At 46.0% G+C, this 17,357-nt stretch overlaps 2 long non-coding RNA genes across 3 annotated transcripts in view; one reads left to right on the top strand and one right to left on the bottom strand.

Annotated features, from left to right (window-relative positions):
- The first annotated feature begins 2,672 nt into the window (after nt 1-2,672).
- LOC107322216 (uncharacterized) lies at nt 2,673-15,618 on the top strand. Its single transcript, XR_014936651.1, has 4 exons — nt 2,673-2,939; nt 3,428-3,506; nt 14,592-15,120; nt 15,370-15,618. It is a non-coding gene; the product is annotated as an uncharacterized LOC107322216 (long non-coding RNA).
- Nucleotides 15,173-17,357, bottom strand: part of LOC107322215 (uncharacterized) — a 147,336-nt gene continuing 145,151 nt past the window's right edge. For both annotated transcript variants that reach the window (XR_014936649.1, XR_014936650.1), the window contains one exon: nt 15,173-17,288. This is a non-coding gene — a long non-coding RNA (uncharacterized LOC107322215). The remainder of the gene's footprint in view (nt 17,289-17,357) is intronic.

The following is a 17,357-nucleotide window of genomic DNA, read 5'->3' as shown; positions in this document are numbered from 1 at the left end:
AAATGAAAGTATTAGGAAGTGGCATATGTAGCTCTGGTCTACACACAGTATCTTTTGTACTGGTGTAATTATGTTGGCTGTGGTTGTGATATTTTACCCATACAGTTACAGCAGCATATCCTGTAGTGTGGACAGCATAAGGGTGCCTTATACCATCTAAGCTTGTTCCCTTTTCTCATACAGGAATAAGCTGTATGAATATAAGTGTTTTTATATTAGTAGGTCTTCGCCCACATCAGGGAAATGATACAGCTCTAGCCATCCAAAGCAAAATAAACTTCTTGCATATAAAATCCATAAAGAAGTACATAGTAATAAGCAAAGTACTTATTGACTTGACTCCTTGACTGTCCATGCTGGCACTGCCAGATGGAGCTTGAAGAAACTGATGGAAAGGGATTCCCAAAGCATTCAGAGATTGCCTATTTGGCATCTCCAAATCAGGTATGTCTGTCCTCTATATGTCTAGGCCAGTGTTGAAGGATAAGTCAGTACCAACTTTTGATGGCCCAGAGAATGAGTCGTGTCTTTATTCTCCAACTTCAGTTTGTTAGGTGGTCAAAAGGAAGAAAGAGGAAAACAGTGTGGGTTTACCTATGCATGGGCTTATTTCAGCTACTTCAGTATCCTCACATGGCCAAAGTTAAGCACGTGTGAGTGTTTACATAATGAAAGCCACATGCGTTGTGATTTAAAAAGCTCAGAAACATTTATACTGATGGTAGGATGTGTTTGGAAGGGGCTGTTTCTCAGGAATATCCCTTTTTGTTTTGCTTTCTACCAGATCACTTTTAAGACACGTTCTCTGCCCATGGTTGTGGATGCCCCATCCCTGGAGGCCTTCATAGCCAGGCTGGATGTGGCTTTGGACAGCCTGCTCTGGTGGTTGGTGATCCTGCACACAGCAGGGGGGTTGAAACTAGTTAGTCATTGTGGTCCTTTTCAACCCAGGCCATTCTATGATTCATAAGCCCCCAGCACGTGAGCTGGGTGTTCGGCCAAGCAGAAAGCCAAGCATGGCAGCCAGTCATGGCGATGTAAGGACGGATGGAGTCTCCATTTCCCCACTTCTCCTCATCTTTATCTTAGACAAGAAGGGGGGAAAAAAAGTTCTGATTTCCAGACGGCCATGAAAGCTAAATAAACATGCATGTAAATGAGAGGTTATTTGGATGAGGATTTGTGGATGTTGGCAAGAAGAACAGCACAACTTTATGACTTTACTTTTTCTTTCTTTTTTCTTTTCTACCTCTCCTGTTGTTGGGTGTTTTGGTGGTTTTTTTTTCCCCCTCTATTGCAGTCTTTCTGTTTTCTGAAGGCCAATGGAGATGGTTTTCTTAAGGCAAGAGTTTATTTTTAGATCACGTTGTTACAGCAAAATGGGGAAATGACCTTTTCATTTAGTCAGGAGGCACCATGTGATTGGAAAGCAAGGAGACGTTGCATGTGGGATCTGAGCCACCCGTGGTCTGCATCCTGCAGGAGGTTCCTTGCACTATTATTCCTATAACTCTGGTTTGCTCCTGGGTGGACAATCAGTGTCCTCCAAAACCAGAAGGCTTGATATACAGAGTTGAAGTCTGCTGCTTGAGAGTGGGGTAAGGAGCCTTGTGTGCCTATGTGAGCTTAAGGAAGACCTCAGTGTCATGCCACAGCTTGTAAGCAGTGAGGAATTTGTGTCTGTGTGCTTCTGTTCTTTTACCCATAATAATCAGACCCTTTCACTCCTGGGCTTTGAAATCGTGTCTGCGAGGATTTGAAAACGGAGTTATTCTCCTGTGAGGGCTGAGGCTGCTGCTTCCACTCTGTTTATTTTCTTTTAATTTTGTACTTTGACCAACTTTTAACTGGCTTTTCTTTCTCGTTTAAACATATGTGTACTTTCTGAATGTAATCTCCAAAAGGCTTAATTCTAGCCTTTCTTACAGATGTCCCTGTGCCATCTGGTTTCTGCCCATCCCAGCTCTCAGCCACCTGAGCACATTGGGTGCCATTGCCCCCCACCTCCAGAACTGCTGGATCCTCAGGGGATCCCAAGGACCCTCTGGCAAGGACCCATCCAGCTCAGTTTGTACTGAGTCTCTCTTCCTCTAGAACTCTTGTGGTTGTTTTTTGCCTGCTGATGAGTGTGAGTAATATTTCATCCCTGGAAAGCCTTTCAGGATGTCAAGACAAGATTAAAATATATATATGTATCTTCGTATACATCTGCATGTGCATCTCTGTATGTATGTTTGTGAACAAGCATGGGCATAAGTCCCCAAATGTGTGCACCCATCATTTCCAAAGGCAGCAAAAGGATACTTGTCAGAGGAACTGATTTACTGCAAGATTTAATGAGGTTCTTGTCAGAGCCTGGTGTAGTGGTGTAAATGCAAACGTCAGGTCAGTATAAATCATAGGGGTAGGGGACAGGGAGAAAGAAATGCTCTGCTTCTCACCAAGAGATAAACCAGCTCTATGCTTAAAGTGCTCTCCTCCTTGATCTGCCATTTGAGATAAGCTAATATACAGCTCCATTAAGTGTCCTCTGCTGCCTTAATTGCTGATTAACTGGAGGGTCAAGGCCCCAGCTGGGCAGGGTTCATTCCCCCCAGGATCGGATGGCTTGCACAAACCTGGGACCTTACTCTGCTATGAACTCCTTTTGCTCCCATGCAGCCAATGCTCTGCTTCTTTTTGCACCCTCTGAGCTGAGAGCCTTTGGGTGTGCAGGTAGAGGCAGGCAAGCTGTGAGGCTGTCTCTCCTCCCCCAGCCTCCTGCTTGCATGGAATCTGCATCAATTTGAGTGTGCCACGAGTTGCTCAGGTTTAGGAGGAGATGACCTCTCACTTCCAGAGTTATTGGGAACAGCTTAAAGCCTTGATTCCTCTGGAAATGCAGGAATAAACATGGGGACCACTGGGCACCATCTCTGTGCCCATACTGCTGTTGTGAGGTATGTGCATCCCTCCTAGACCTCCTGGCCGTGCTGTTTTGCTTTGCTATGCTGGACTCCTGCTTGCTTTTCCTTTCTAGGAGAAAGGGGGGCTGGGAGAGTGTCAGGGAAGGCCATGTGGTGCAGCTCTGCCTTAAGCACACAGCTTCTCCCAGTATCAGTAGCAAAAAGCATTTATGATGCTCTCGGATCTAAAAGCTGGCTCTTTTTTTGTCCAGTCATAAAACCTCTTAAAGAAATCCAAACCGGAAAAGACAGGCAGGCACCTAACAGTGCAAACCAGGAAGGGGGGAATAAACCACAAAAACACAGAAGGATGCTGCTGTTTTCCTTGACTGATTGGAGCAGTGTGAGCTGCTGGCTCAGCAAGGGAACAGCAAAGGGATAAAGCAGGGATATATATATATATATCCAAGGGGCAGATGTACCACCAGTGTTTGCCATTCCTGTGATTATTCTTACCTGTTCTCTATTCTTATTCTTTTTAGTGCCTGGGGATCCAACCTGTGGAAATTGAAGTCTCTGAGGATTCCTCTGTGACCAAAGGCTGGATTTCTCTTCTCAAAGGTGAGTACCATGAAGCGTGCTATCACATGTACTGTTCTTTCCCATATTGTTCTGGTCGTGTGTTCATCTGGTTATTGCTGGATGCTGTGAATGGCACAGGTCACCCATGCAGTGATGAGCACTGCAGGTTTGTGTTGGCACTAATGAGCAATTGTGGATTGTAGCGCTTGTTGTGAAACCATTTCTTTATTGCTTGCAAATACTGCGGAAAGAATTTATTCTTGATTTATTTCTTTTCTGGGCAAGCCACCTATTGGCCGAGTTCTTGTAGCTTCTGGACACTAGAGGCCTCTAGATGCTGTACTATGTTTAATACCAGTTGTGGCAGCTCTGTGCAATTAGCAGCTGGGAGCAGGGCAGCTGGGCTGGTGGCATCCAGCTGGTTTTATTTCCCTCTCCAGGCATTGGTGCAATGTGGGAATAGGAGCTGCAGGAGGCTTGGGCTGGGAGAGCTCAGGGTGCAGCAGAATTCATTGCTCTCAGACGGTCGGTGCATGTGCAAACCCAGGCAGCAGGCTGTAGCAGGGGGGTTGCTGTGTGTTTGGACACAACCCAAAAAATGTGCTTTTAGAAAAACGTTATGAAACATGAAAATAAGCATTTTATATCCGAGTTATAGCAAAATAAATAAATAAATAAATAAAGCCTGCACTGGCCCACCCAGTGCTGCATTTCTGTCCTCCACAAGCCCACACATCTTGAAGGCAAAGGACTTTGGTACATGGCTGCCTAAAGCAGCCCAGGCTTTGTTTTCCATCCCAGTATTTCTCGTGGAGACTTCAGGCTGAATCTCCTAATGGGAAGGGGAAGATTTCCCTCCTTTCCCCTTCCAGCTCCATCTTGCCAGCACCAGCTGTGGCTGACATATCTTCCTTTCCAGGCAGTGCTCCAGAGCAACCTGTTCCCCAAGTCTTAAGCCTATCACACCAGGTGACAAAGACTGGGGCAACGTGGGAAGCCCCCACACAAATTCAGGTTTGCCCCATCATCCATATCCCAGCAAACAGCCACCAGCCTGTAGCAAGTAGTTCAATCTAAGGATCACTTAGAACTGAGGTGCAGATTAAGAGCAAGACCTCAGTGGGGTTTGGGTGTCTGAAGCCAACCCTGAGCCCAGTGAGCCCCATCCCCAGCACAGACTGGGAGGCAGGGTCAGCTGCTGTGGAGCCCAATATGCTGCTGCTGCCCTTGCTTCCAGAAGATGTAAATGCCATTACAGCTGATTGCTGCAATTAGTGCACAGCATGCTCCTGCTGCAGGGGTGTTCCTACTCACCGGGGGCTTTAGCAGATGTTGGGGTGCAGTTTGGCTTCTAGTTCTGCAAGGAAGACAGTTTGCAGCTGATCCAACCTCTTGACTGCTCAGCGTTGCAGCCCTGCTCCTTTAAGCAGTAGCCAGAAGCCTTCCAAATATTATCATCTTACCAAAAGAAGAGGGGGAGGGAAATTAAGAAAGGAAAAAAAAAAAAAGTGTTTTGGCATGAGAACAATTTCTCCATTACCTCAATTAGTTCAAATGATCTGGAAAGGTTCTCTCTGGAGAAATCAAGTGAAATCTCAGCCAGCAAAGGGGCTGGTGGCTGCTTGGTTGCTAGAGGTGTTGATATGAGCGTTAGTCAGCAGCGTAGATTGCAGTGAAGTAAGTCAGCATTGCTGTCGCTGCTGTCTGGCAGCCGTCATAAATTAATTAATTATACCACTGCAGTAATTGAAGGCCTTATTCTCTTTGAGTTCCCAGCTCTGGCACCTCCCTGCCTGTTGCAGAAGCTGTCCATCAAGTCAGCGAGGGCTGGGTCTCACCGAGATAATCATTTCCTGAAAGACTGTGAATCTCTTCCTAAAAACTGAGCAGCAAGTGCAGGAAAGATGTGGAAGAGCAAGGCCAGCTTTGCGCTGCCAGCACCCTGGGATTGCTGTCCCTTTGCAATAAGAAGCAGAAGCATCCTCACGTTCCCTGGCAAAGCGATGGGGTGCTTTGATTTGGTGGCCCAAATCAGCTCAGTGCCTCCAGCAGGGCTGAGACCAACCCAAACAAAAGCTGTGGTGGAGTAAAACCGAGATAGGTTGAGAACATTCCAGGTCTGGCTCCCACACCAGTGTAAATCAGTGTCCACACACTGGTGCTGGTGGAGCTGTGCCAAATTCCACCAGCTGAAGGTCTGGATTGCATATTCTACCTATAAAAATGGTGTTTAGGATATCTTGGCAAAAGCAGGTATTTTAGCAACCCACTTATAACTGGGGCAATGCTGTGTAGGGATGAAATCCAGTTGCACTGGTGAAAAAAAACACTAATCAGGCTAAAGAAAATTACAGCATGGGTAAGAGCTAGCTTTGCTCTGCTCTTGTAAGGTTACTTTGTTCTAAGATCCCTGCTAAAAATGGTTGGATACATGGGGACAACCACTGAATTGCAATGAGGAAGAGGAGGGAGCACCCTCAGTCCCAGCACTTGCTGCTGGTGCTGAGCTTCCAGCACATGAAGTTAGGATTGGAAGTCCCAGCTCCAAAGATAAGTAATAGTGGAAAGGTTTTTGGCTTTCCTTATGAAAACAAGGCACGTTTCTGGTCTTCATAGTGATGAAGAATGGAACCAAAATCTTGAGGCTCACAAGGGTGCAGAATAATGAAGAGCTCCAGGCCCCATGCCTGTTGACAGTGTCCCCAAGTGCCAAATCCCCACAGTTCTGAACAGCCCCAGGGAATTATTCCTAATATCCAATCTAAATATCATCTTTTCTCATGATAAAGGTACAACAGTTTTGCCAATCCCCTCAGGACAAAGCCCCATGTGGCCGCTGTTGAGTTGGTCTGGGAGAGGGTCCCATCCCCTCCTTGTCCCTGCACCCCAACCCTCCTGTGCAGTGACTCATTGCATGATACAGTGCTTTCAGAAAACAGGCCTTCAAGGTGTGCAGCACTATAGGAAGCCCTGAGAGCTATGGAATATTTTTGTAGGCCAATAAACCTCTCAATTAGTGCTGTAAATGAGGCAAACGCTCTTATTCTGGACAGTGCCCAAGACATAATGCATTTCTGCCATTGCAGCAAGAAACCCTTTAAGCATCTGACTGATTTGGGTGGCCAAGGAACGGAAGGCACATAAAAAATGCAGCCAGCCCTTTCTGTAGTTTTCCTATAGAAAAGAGAGGATTCTGTTGCCCAGGGATGCTGCGAGGTGATGTTTTCAAAGCAGCTCTCAACAGTGTTGGATTGTTAGGGCAGCACTGCAGATCTGCAGATTGCAATGCTCTGCTCTGCACTCTGGGTGAATGCTCTGGCAGCTCATGGAGCTTGCAATGGGGGAGGCAGGAATCAGGCTGAACCAGAATGGAATTAAAGGAAAACCAGCTGTATTTCTCTTGCAAGGGAGAGTGACTGTTTTCTTTATTTTATTATCTGCTTTAAAATAGCATGTCTAACCATCAGCTTATTTTGTGATGAGTGATTGGAACTTGAGCTGAATTTTTCATGTGATTCAGCAAAAATAGAGAAAGTGCTTCAGGGGAGTAAATGTGTGCTACTGACCTGCAGAGGACAGGGGAGGGAGGATGGAGGCAAGGCTGGCTGTGATCTGGGACCCTGCTTTGGGGGTTGTGTAAGCAGTGGGGAGTGGGGATGTCACCCTCCAGCACCTCAATTCAGTGTGTATTGGTGTGTAACTGAGTGGGGCACTATGGACATTGGAAGGAACAGAGCATCCCACTGCTATCACTTTTGAAGTCTCTTCACATCACCTGGCCAGAGCATGGGGCTTTTCCTCCTCTGCTCCTCAGGTCTTTTTACTTGCTGGGAGATGAGGGAAGGCAGTGCCATGTTGTTTCCAGGCACTTGGGGTGAAAAGCCTCAATTACTCAATAACCAGCCAAGCACGGCAAGACCAGAAGCAAAAAGTGCTTCTTCTAGCTTCAGGACAAAGGCTAAAATCTGCTTGAGGAGCTAAATTAGCCACCTCAAAGGGACTTCTTCCCACCCCCATTCTGCTCCTGGTGCTCACAAGAATGAGGTCAGTGACAAATTCCCTGCTATCCCCACCATGCGTACCACCTCTCCTTTCCAACCCAATCTAATTAGCGCTGTAAGGCAAAGAAAGGCCAGTCTAGGTCCCTGGGTGCAAGGGTGGAATCCAGTCTTGAAGAAATTGGGACAGAAGGTTCTGGGAAGATCTCATTCAAACAGCTGCAGTGCGATGAATTTGGATGAAATGCACTGATTTACATTAAGGAAAAGCTGAGCTCCTCCCATTCTGCTCTAGGCCAGGAGGTAATGGGATAGAAACAGGAATAACTGAGCCATTTCTGATGACTTCTTGTCCATAATGCCACAGACGCAGCTTGTGAGGTTGGACAGAAAGCTGTGGAGTAGGTCAGCCATGCAAGTGCAGGGCCCCTGTCTGAAGGGCAGGCAGAGCATCCCTGGGGTTGGTTGGTAGGCAGTGCTGTGCTTTGTGATGGCCACAGCTCTCCTTGTGCCTCCTGCTTCACATCCTCCCAGCTCAGCTCCATCCCATCCCATGTCCCCCGCAGGGTCCTGTCCCAGCCCAGCATCCCATAAGCTGCTGCCATCTGAAGGGGTTTTCTTGGTATTATGATTCTGTGGTCAAAAGGTTGCACACAGTATTTTTTTTTTTTTCTTTTTCTGATGCAGAGGCTTAGAAAGAGTGGAAAGCAAAATATTTTGATAATTATTCAGGCCAGCGGGTTACATAAAAGGTTCCATGGCCCTCTGCATCAAACCTTAACAGTTCAAACCACAAATTCTGTTTTTGCAGCCATAAAACATTCAGCCCCTTTCCCTCCCCACTTCCCTCCCCCAAAAAATAGAGATAAAAAAAAGAAATACAATAATAAAATCCATTTTCCATTTGCTTGAAACTTATAAAATGTTATGTGGTGTAAAAGGAGTGTTTGCTCCCAGAAGGAAACTGCCCCTAGAGGTTTGTCTGGAGGCGCAGTGGGAGCAAGAATGGCCATGATCACATTGAGTGACCCTATGAGGACAGGCTGAGGGAGCTGGGCTTGTTCAGCCTGGAGAAGAGAAGGTTGTGGGGTGACCCCGTTGCAGCTTTCAGAACCTAAAGGGAGCCTACAAAACAGGAGGGGAGTCAACTCTGTGAAAGGGCAGATAAGAGCAGGACAAGGGGAAATGGTTTTAAGTTGAAGGAGGGAAGATTTAGGTTGGATGTCAGGGGGAAGTTCTTTGCTATGAGAGTGAGGAGGTGCTGGAACAGTTGCCCAGATTGCTTGTGGATACTCCATCCCTGGAGGTGTATCAGGTTGTATGAGGCCCTGGGCAACCTGGTCTCATATTAGATATGAAGATGGTGGCCCTTCCTGTGGTGGGGGTGCTGGAGCTTGATGATCCTTGAGGTCCTTTCAAACCCAATGCTGAGGATGTCACAGAACAGCAGCATCGGTTTCTGGTTTTTAATCAACATAGAGGTTTATATGCAGAAATCCCAGTTGTGTGATTATTTTTGCTTTTTGAGGAACCATTGTCTGTTAGCTAAAAAGCAGCAGCGTTCCCCTGCATGGTAGAATTGGACACTTCTGGGGACTGTCAATATTCTGCAGAAGAGAATGAAAAAATAGCTGTGTGGAAGTGACAAAATTCTCCTTGCTTTTCCATTTATAGAGGAAAAAAGAAAAACAAAAAACTCATTTTATGTTCTTGTTGCATGGGGGACATTAAAAAGTCATCTAATCTCCTGCAACTAGCTCTAATTAGTGGGCAAGCATGAGATCTGGGAGGAGAAATAAATCCGTGACCTGGACTTTCTGCAGCACATTTCTGTGCTACATTGAAAGCCCCGAGTGTTTTGCTTTTGATCCCATAGGCTTCATAATCAACAGCTAGAGAGGAAATGGGTGCAGCAAGGAAACACAGGACTTCACTTGGGTAAATGCTTCAGCATTAGCGGCTCTCGGGGATGGGGATGCACAGAAATGCAGCCAATGTAGTCCCATGCAGAGCACTGCCACAATTCATCTCTGTAGTCACTGCCAGTGCTCCTCACCTCCTCCTGGAGCCTTCTAAAGGCATTGGGCTTTCAGCAGTACTGAATAATGACTCTGTGCCTAATTAATGACTGGATCTGGGAAGGAAAAGATATAGTAGGGTAGGGTAGAGTGGGTTGGGCTGGCTTAGAATGGAATAGAATAGAACAGAATAGGTGATAGTTTGGACTTACCCAAACAATTGCAAAAGAACAGTGGGAATTTTCTGGAGCCCATGCAGAAGAAAACAATTCCATTACAACAGGTAAGTAATAAAGAGCTATCCCAGCCAGAAGAATGGACCAGAATAGGCTGAGAGGAGCTCTGCTTCTGTGTCCTGCATGTCTTCTGGGTATATCTCTGTTAGCAGTATATTTCCCTTTTTATTTCCTGCAATCTCCTTTCTTGCAGTTGTCAGCTGTATTCCATTTAGTTTTTGCATTTCTCTCTTATTGCCCAACAATCTAAATGAGACTGCCAGCCTGTGGAGCTCCTGACATCTAATTGAGCCCTACGGTTACTACAAAATCCATCCGCAGCTCTCAAACCAGAACAAAATTGAGCCAGATATCATGAGATCACTTGGAAAATCTCCTTGCCTATTGGAGGTTACATGGGGCTTAAAATCATCTGCTTCATTATTGATGAGAAGGGGGGAAAGAAACGGGAATTATTTTAATCTGTGTATCCTTGTAAGGCTTTTGACAAGCAGTCAAACCACCACGCTAATCCCTAATCCCCCGATAATCATCACCCAGCAATTTTAGAACATGGTCTCCAAGAATTGCAAGAGGAGCCAACCAAAAAGAGTCTGCACATCAGAGGGCTCTTACTATTATGTTTTATTAGTATTAGCCTTACCATTATTATTATTTTTTAAAGCATGCCTCCAGCACGTCTCATAGAAACCTCTTCTCCATCTGCATTGCATCGAGAGTGGCAGGAAAAGGGGCAAAGTCAATCACCCAATGCAGAACAATGTTGAGGGGGACTTTAATAAAATGAAAGTAATTCTTCCTTTAAAAAATTACATAGTTTGCCACACATTTTAAAGCAGAGAACGCACTGCATAACTCCTAACCACCAAGCGAGCCGGGAATACTGTATCCCTTTATTCTCTGAGTTTAATAGTTATAATTAGAACCTTTCCTATATGGTTTCTGTATCAACGTGTAATTCTGAAAAAAATCCCTCTTGTCTTTCCCAATAAACTGAGGCATTGTTACACTGACTGCAGTGAAACCAAGTGAGAAATGGAGATGGGGGGTTTTGAAGAGGGTTTTGGGGTTGTTTGGGGTTGGTTTTTTTGGCCTTTTGTGAGACCGAAAAATTCTCCAACTCACAATGTTCTCGCTTTGCATCAGTTCTGTCCCCGCAGTGCTGCTGTCCTTACATGGGGAGCTGCTGGAGGCCAGGGGCAACTGCAGAGAAGTGAGATTTCCAAAGCTAAGTCTTGTTCTTAATGCATGTGTTGTTTCCGGAGTGATCGCGGTATGACCGTGTGGTTGCGCACACTCTCATGTTGGTGGTTGGTTGGTCTCTGCTCATGGGCAACAGCAATAGGATGGCAGGTGATGGCCTTACATTGCACCAGGGGATGGTTATTAGGAAAGATTTCTTCTCAGATAGGGCAGTTGTGTGCTGGCACAGCTGCCCAGGGAGTTTGGGAGTTGCCATCCCTGGCGGCACTGAAGAACTGTGGGGATGTGGTTATGGGCATGGTGGGGAATCATAGAGGCCTTTTCCAACCTTAATGATTCTATGTATGCATTAATATTTTAGAGTGTAGTTATTTTCATCATTGTGCTTTATTTTCTGTCTCTCCGGCTCTGTGTCTGATGATGGGTGTATGTAAAAGTGGGCTTTAAAACACACATCATTGCCCAGGGTTCTTCCTGTAATCAAAGCACATGCCCACCCATAGCTAGTCAGCCCAGTGTCAGCTGGCTGGTTTAGAGCAGTGCCAACTCCTACATGAAGCGGAGAGCATTTAGCAACAGTCAGTGGAGAGAAAGCAGTACCTGGAGGATGGGATGCGTTGCCTCCAGAGATACACAATACAAAACTTATTTGTGCATGTTTACATATAGATGCATGGAGGTGCTTTTATTTTTTTCACTTCAGTGTCTGTGTTAAATTTGCAGGGGTTTAAGCTGATGAAAAACCTTAGTCTGGGGGTGTATGTGTGTCACTGTGATAAAAGCTGAGGTCTCTCTTTGCCCCCAGGTCCCAGCCTTGCACTTTGCAGTGAATTGGGAGAACACATTTGGCTGCAATCTAGACATAATTTTTCAAAATCCATTCCTTTCTTTATTTTTTTCCCCTTTCCCCCCCAGTATCCCCTACCCTCCCACCCTGAATTTATGGGTCAGGCACCCTCAACATTGTCCTGATGGATTAAGCAGAGACAAGTTGTATCAAGTAAATTAAAAATGAAATAGTTACAGCTGTTGGAACGGTCTCGGGGCCGGAGGAGGTAAAAAGACTTTCTACCCTTGAGGGGCCTGGAAGTAATCTGTGAAGCACCAAACACTTAAATAAAGGCAGCTTGAGTGAGAGCTGACGACTGGGGAATGGGAGAGCATCCAGCATCCAGTACAGCACTGCCATGGATGTGTATTTGTGTTGGGGTCTAAGTTAATAGAACAGAAATGTCAGGGAATAAAATATAGAGTGATGCTCATTCTCAGTGCAGAGGAAATGCTAAGTCACAGCCTGAAGCAATGATTGAGCACCTGGTGGGAAGGCAGGGCTGATTCTGGGGAGCTCAGGTGTATGCAATGTCCCTGAGTGACCAGAAGAGGTGGAGCCAGGATCTACCCCTTCCCAGCCTTCATTTAAGGGTTGGCAGTGGAAGTGAGGGTATCTCACTGGAGATTTCTACATAGCAGAGATCTTCCAAAGGTAAGCAGTTTTCTTCCTTTGTTTCTGTGTCTACAGCTGCTGTATTTGGTCTTGTTCTCATTTGCTGCAGCCTGGGATTGTGCTAATCTGCTATTGTTGCTATACTTTTCATCCTGTTTTAGTGTTACACTCAGCCTCCACTCACTGCTGGCACTGGCATCCCAGATGGGCTGTGCCTGCAGCCTGTGGCCTGGGTGGGATTTGGCTGAAGAGCTGAAATGGGTCTTCCAAGCAATAGCATCTTTTGCTCTTCAGTGACATTAGCATCATTAGCTCTGCAGTGTTGGAGAGAGGAAGTAGAGGAGGATGCATCCCCAGCAGCAGGATCTACTGCTCTGCTATAAACCTCTCCCCAGCTGGATGTAAATCCTTCAGTTTTCTGCTCAAGCTCAGCATCTGCAGCTGCACGTTTATTCAAGCAGCAAACAGGGCCAAAAGGAGTAAACATGAGTGATGGGACCATGAGCATGAGAACATTACGTAGCTCCCGCCAGTGCATGGAAGTCCCCGAGAGCCCTCATTAGGGTTGCCGTGATCCTGGGCTGGGCAAGGTCCTGTGCTGGGGGCATACCTTCATCCTGCACCCAAAGCAGCGTGAGGGCACCCCTGGGCATGGCTGTTCCTTTGGGTTGTATGTGTCACATTGTGCTGAATTTTTGCCTTTGTTTCTGTTGATGTTTATTGTTGTTGCCATTATTACAATTCCTATTGCATTAACACATAGATCCCCTGTCATAACATAGAAACCCGCTGTGCCAGCGCTTCCTGATGTGAAGTAAAATGGGGAGGAGTGTCCCAAAGCCCCCACAGACTTACTAAGGCTTCTCTCCTTTGCTGCTTGATACTTTTGGAATCCCACGGTATTTCAGCCATGCGTGTTGCTTTATATCCTTTTCTTGTACAGGAGCTGTGTCAAGCTTAGGGGTTTTGTTCTTGGTTTTGCTTTGCTCTGATTTTTTTTAATACGTAACTTCTTGTAAAGTGGTTCTTTCAACTTTTGCAAGCCTGTTAACAACACACACAAGCTGCTTTTCTCATTTGAGAAGGATGCTTTGCTTGGTTCAGGGTTTTTCTTAACAGAAAATGTGTTAATTTGCAATGCTACCTTGGAGCCAGAAATAGCTGCCAATGCATGGTCTCTTTTCCAGACAAATACTGGGGGTGGTGGGAATATTTCAAGTGCTGTGGGACTTAAAACTGAGCATGCCTTGCTGGGAAAACCAGTATGCAGCATGGCCAGCCACGCTCTTAATAGGAGCACCCCAAAGGGGACTGTCCCCATTGGTGGTGTGGGGCTGGGGTCCCTCTGCAGCCCTGTGCTGTGGCTGTGCCATAGGACGCTGGTGGAGCCACAGCCATTCATTGCTCACGGCTGCATCCTGGAGCCCAGACGAGAACATTCATTTCACACCACAGATGGATTTTTTTTTTCCCCCTCTTTTATCGAGTTTCAGTATAATAAACAAAGGGGATGATATTAGTTCGTTGGCAAAGGCTCCAGCTAATGCACAAACAGTTTTCAATACTGGCACACGGAGGGACTTTTTCACCATATAGTGGCCAGTCAGACCCATATCGGTCCCAATGGCAGCGGGAAATAGGAACTCAAATCTTTTACCTTGAAGAACAGCTGCAATTCGTACTCTCCTCATAGCACACTTTTATGTTAGCACAGCAAACCAGCTCATCACAGTGGTATCAAAGGAGACTTTTCCAAGGTGTTGACATACAGCAAAGGGACAGTTCAGTATTTAATCATCTGGGACGGTGGCACAGTGTCTGCAGCAGGGCTCTAGCACTCTGGGCACATTGGTTCACTCTTCTGCTGCCCTTTTGAGTATAAGTTTTTCAGGCTGCCAGTCATGAATTTAAACCTTATTCTTGACTTTTGCCAAAGTCATTCCCAAAGGAATGTATGTAAATTGGTGCCTAATTAATTGAGGTGGAGGCAGCTGTGTCCAACCCCATCACTCCTTCTGTCTTCTTGGCTTTCCCTATAGGTACCCTTAGCCCTGGACACAAGCAGAGCTTTAAATGGTTGAGCTGTTCTGAACACAAGGGATATTTCGTGTGGCTGATAAGCCTATTTATTTTGTAACTCCAGCTCTTGTTAACCAGCTAACTGGACAGCAGCGGTGGTTAAAGAGGACCACACTTTATTGCTTTTTTTTTTACTTTTCTTCCAGAGTCAGCTTTTGAGCATTCCTTTGTGGAGCTGAAGGAACATAAAGTTATCACAGAGAACCTCATTAAAAGTGTTTAATGAGAGCAACGCAATCCCACAGCCCACGGATCAGCATGATAGCAAGGACAGCCCAGAAGCCTCAACCCACCGGAGCTGGACATCACCAAGTGACCCCATTCACTGAGCAACATGCTGACTGCTGTCACCAACACCCAGACAAGCACAGGAGACAAAGCAACCTAAGAGAACTGCACTTGGGTAACAACACTGGCGTGAATTTCTCAGCCTAGAACAAGCCAAGATTCACTTCTGGCCAAAATTCCTGCACTAATGTTAACCACCATCTGATTACATGAATTTCCTGAGGTCCTGATGCAAGCCTCGGTTATAGAAAGGGCTCACATGGACACACTGCAGCCCTGGTCTCCTGCCTGCTGGTTCCCACCTCTGCCTCTGGTTGGTCCAGTGCCCCATGCAGCCCCATCACCTGCATTCTACTCCCCACTGGAAAAACATGCTCGTTTTCAAAGGTAAGAGAGTCTTGGGTTACTAGGAACACAAATCATTATGACTAAAACTGCATTCCCAATTTATTGTATTTGTTTTATTTATAATTTTATTACTTATTCCACATTTTCCATATTTTCCATGTGTTTCACGTCATTCTGGTCCGTTTAGGCCTTGACATGGAAACTTGGGCTCTTCTCCCTGCCTGATGTATTGAAGGCTTTATAAACGGCCTTGTTTCATTGTTTGCTCTGCCTGTTTCCATCCCACAGGTGTGTGGCTAAAGCTGGGCTTGGGACAAGTCCGAATGCTCTCTCTGCCTGGGGAATAGGGTGGGGCTGAAGGCAGCAATTAACGCAGTAAGTGGTGAAAACTAAGCAAATTGTTCAAGTGGCGCTTTAACAAAGAACAGTTTGAGACTCCTGTGATTTGTGGGTTTTCTTTTTCATGTTAAGGAAAGAAGAGAGATGGAGATTTTTTTCCACGCAGTCAATGTGTTGCATGTGCACACCCAGACTTCTCACTGAACCAAAAAACAATTCACTGACTGAGGAAACTCTTCCACACATTAGTTCATTCCCTGCACTGCACATCTGCTCCTGGAAGGTAATGTCATGCATCTGGGTCCATGGTTAATTGACTATTTTCTCCTCTCCTAGATGCATAGGCAGCAAGTATTTGCTTTCATGCTCACATCTGACCACAATCTGTGAGCAAATCAGGCATGTTCAGTAATGTTGCTCTTAGCTGCGCTTCCAAGGTTTTGTGTCAACAGGAACATTAGGTCAATTTGCAAACAGACCCAGAAAATCTGGTGCAGCATCTCTCACACTCTTGACAGGGACTGCTTGAATTCAGCATTGCCAGGCTAACAGTTGTCATTCAGCTCTTGAGCAGATTTGCACCACCACCTCATCTATTTTTCATCAGTCTTGCACCCTCTTTGCCATCCGTGTCAATCTATGAGTTCAGTCTGATTCAGTTTAATCCCACACATACCAGCACTCAGACCCGAGTAGTCACTTGGATAGCAAAAAGATGCTCAGTTCCTGCAAAGGAAAAGAAAAGCCCAAGAAGCAACTCATTGAGTTTATCCTAGACAAACTCCATGGCAATTGGGATGATTCTTAAGGTCCCTTCCCCAACCCAAGCCATCCTATGAGTCCAGAGAAACAGGAAGATTGGATTAGAACATCTGGTGGCATAATTAGATTTGCTAAGAAGCTGACACTCCAAGCTGCTGCACCTCCACAACTGTTGTGCTGCATCACCTCCACTTCCCCATGCTCTGCAGCTGCTCTCGCCTCGCCCTGTGCTAACCCTGGTGCTGACCTGCCCCAGCTCCCCATTAGAGCTGCAATTAGGGGGTGACTCTTAATAGCGAGGTCTTGCTTCAGAGTGAGGAGAAATGTTTCTGTAGCTCACACGCCACAATTAAAGATAATTTAAAATGTAAGTAATTGCACTAGGTATCTGGAAACTACTGTAGAGGTCTTGTCCCAGGCATCTGACGGGCATGGTGGTGTATTTTGACAAGTTTTGTGCAGATTTCCATTAAATACCGACTAGCAGCTCTATTTTCTTTGGAGTCACTGGTCAGGAAACGGTGATTGTGAAAGGTCGGGTCTGGAAGGCTTGAGAGGGGATGGAGGTGTTATTCACGTTCTGATCCATGGGGATCCAGTTCCAACATAAATCTTGCAGTTGCTTCATCCTTACTTTCTTCAGTCTTTCAGCAGGAGAAAGGTACAAGCTGAGCCACAGGGGTCTTCTGTTGAGTTTCACTGCCCCTGCTGAGATGCAAGGCGAGGTGGGATCTACAAAATTGGCAAACTGGAGAGTCTGGTTTTAGACACCTGGCAAACAGCAGAATGGTTGTATCCCCACCCATCCTATCTCAGCATTGCACTAAACCTCCCAGTTTGCAAAAGTAGATGAGAAATTGCAATTTGTTCAAGGCTTCTGCAAGGTCAGCAAAGTGTGAACATCCTGCAGAATGCACCCAGATACTTTTAGAGGCTCAGCAGTCCCTGAAAGAGCTTTGCATCGTGCAAACAAACTGTCAGATGAGCTTGGATTCTGCCACATGTCCTAGTGCTAAGGAGCCATCTGTGTGCAGCACACTGCACGTGACCTTTCCTCTCGCCATTTCTTCTCCTTCTCTTTTCTTCCAAGTCGTCTCTTTTTTGACCTACATTTAAGATATAAAGTGAATCCCAGCTGAGCACAGAGTTAAATATGCAACCCAGTACCAGCATGT

Source organism: Coturnix japonica, chromosome 23 (genome assembly GCF_054131305.1).
Source record: "Coturnix japonica strain WE chromosome 23, WE-NBRP24, whole genome shotgun sequence".
Taxonomy (NCBI): Eukaryota; Metazoa; Chordata; class Aves; order Galliformes; family Phasianidae; genus Coturnix; species Coturnix japonica.
The sequence above is the reverse complement of the archived record's forward strand: the minus strand, read 5'-3'. Positions and strand labels throughout refer to the sequence as shown.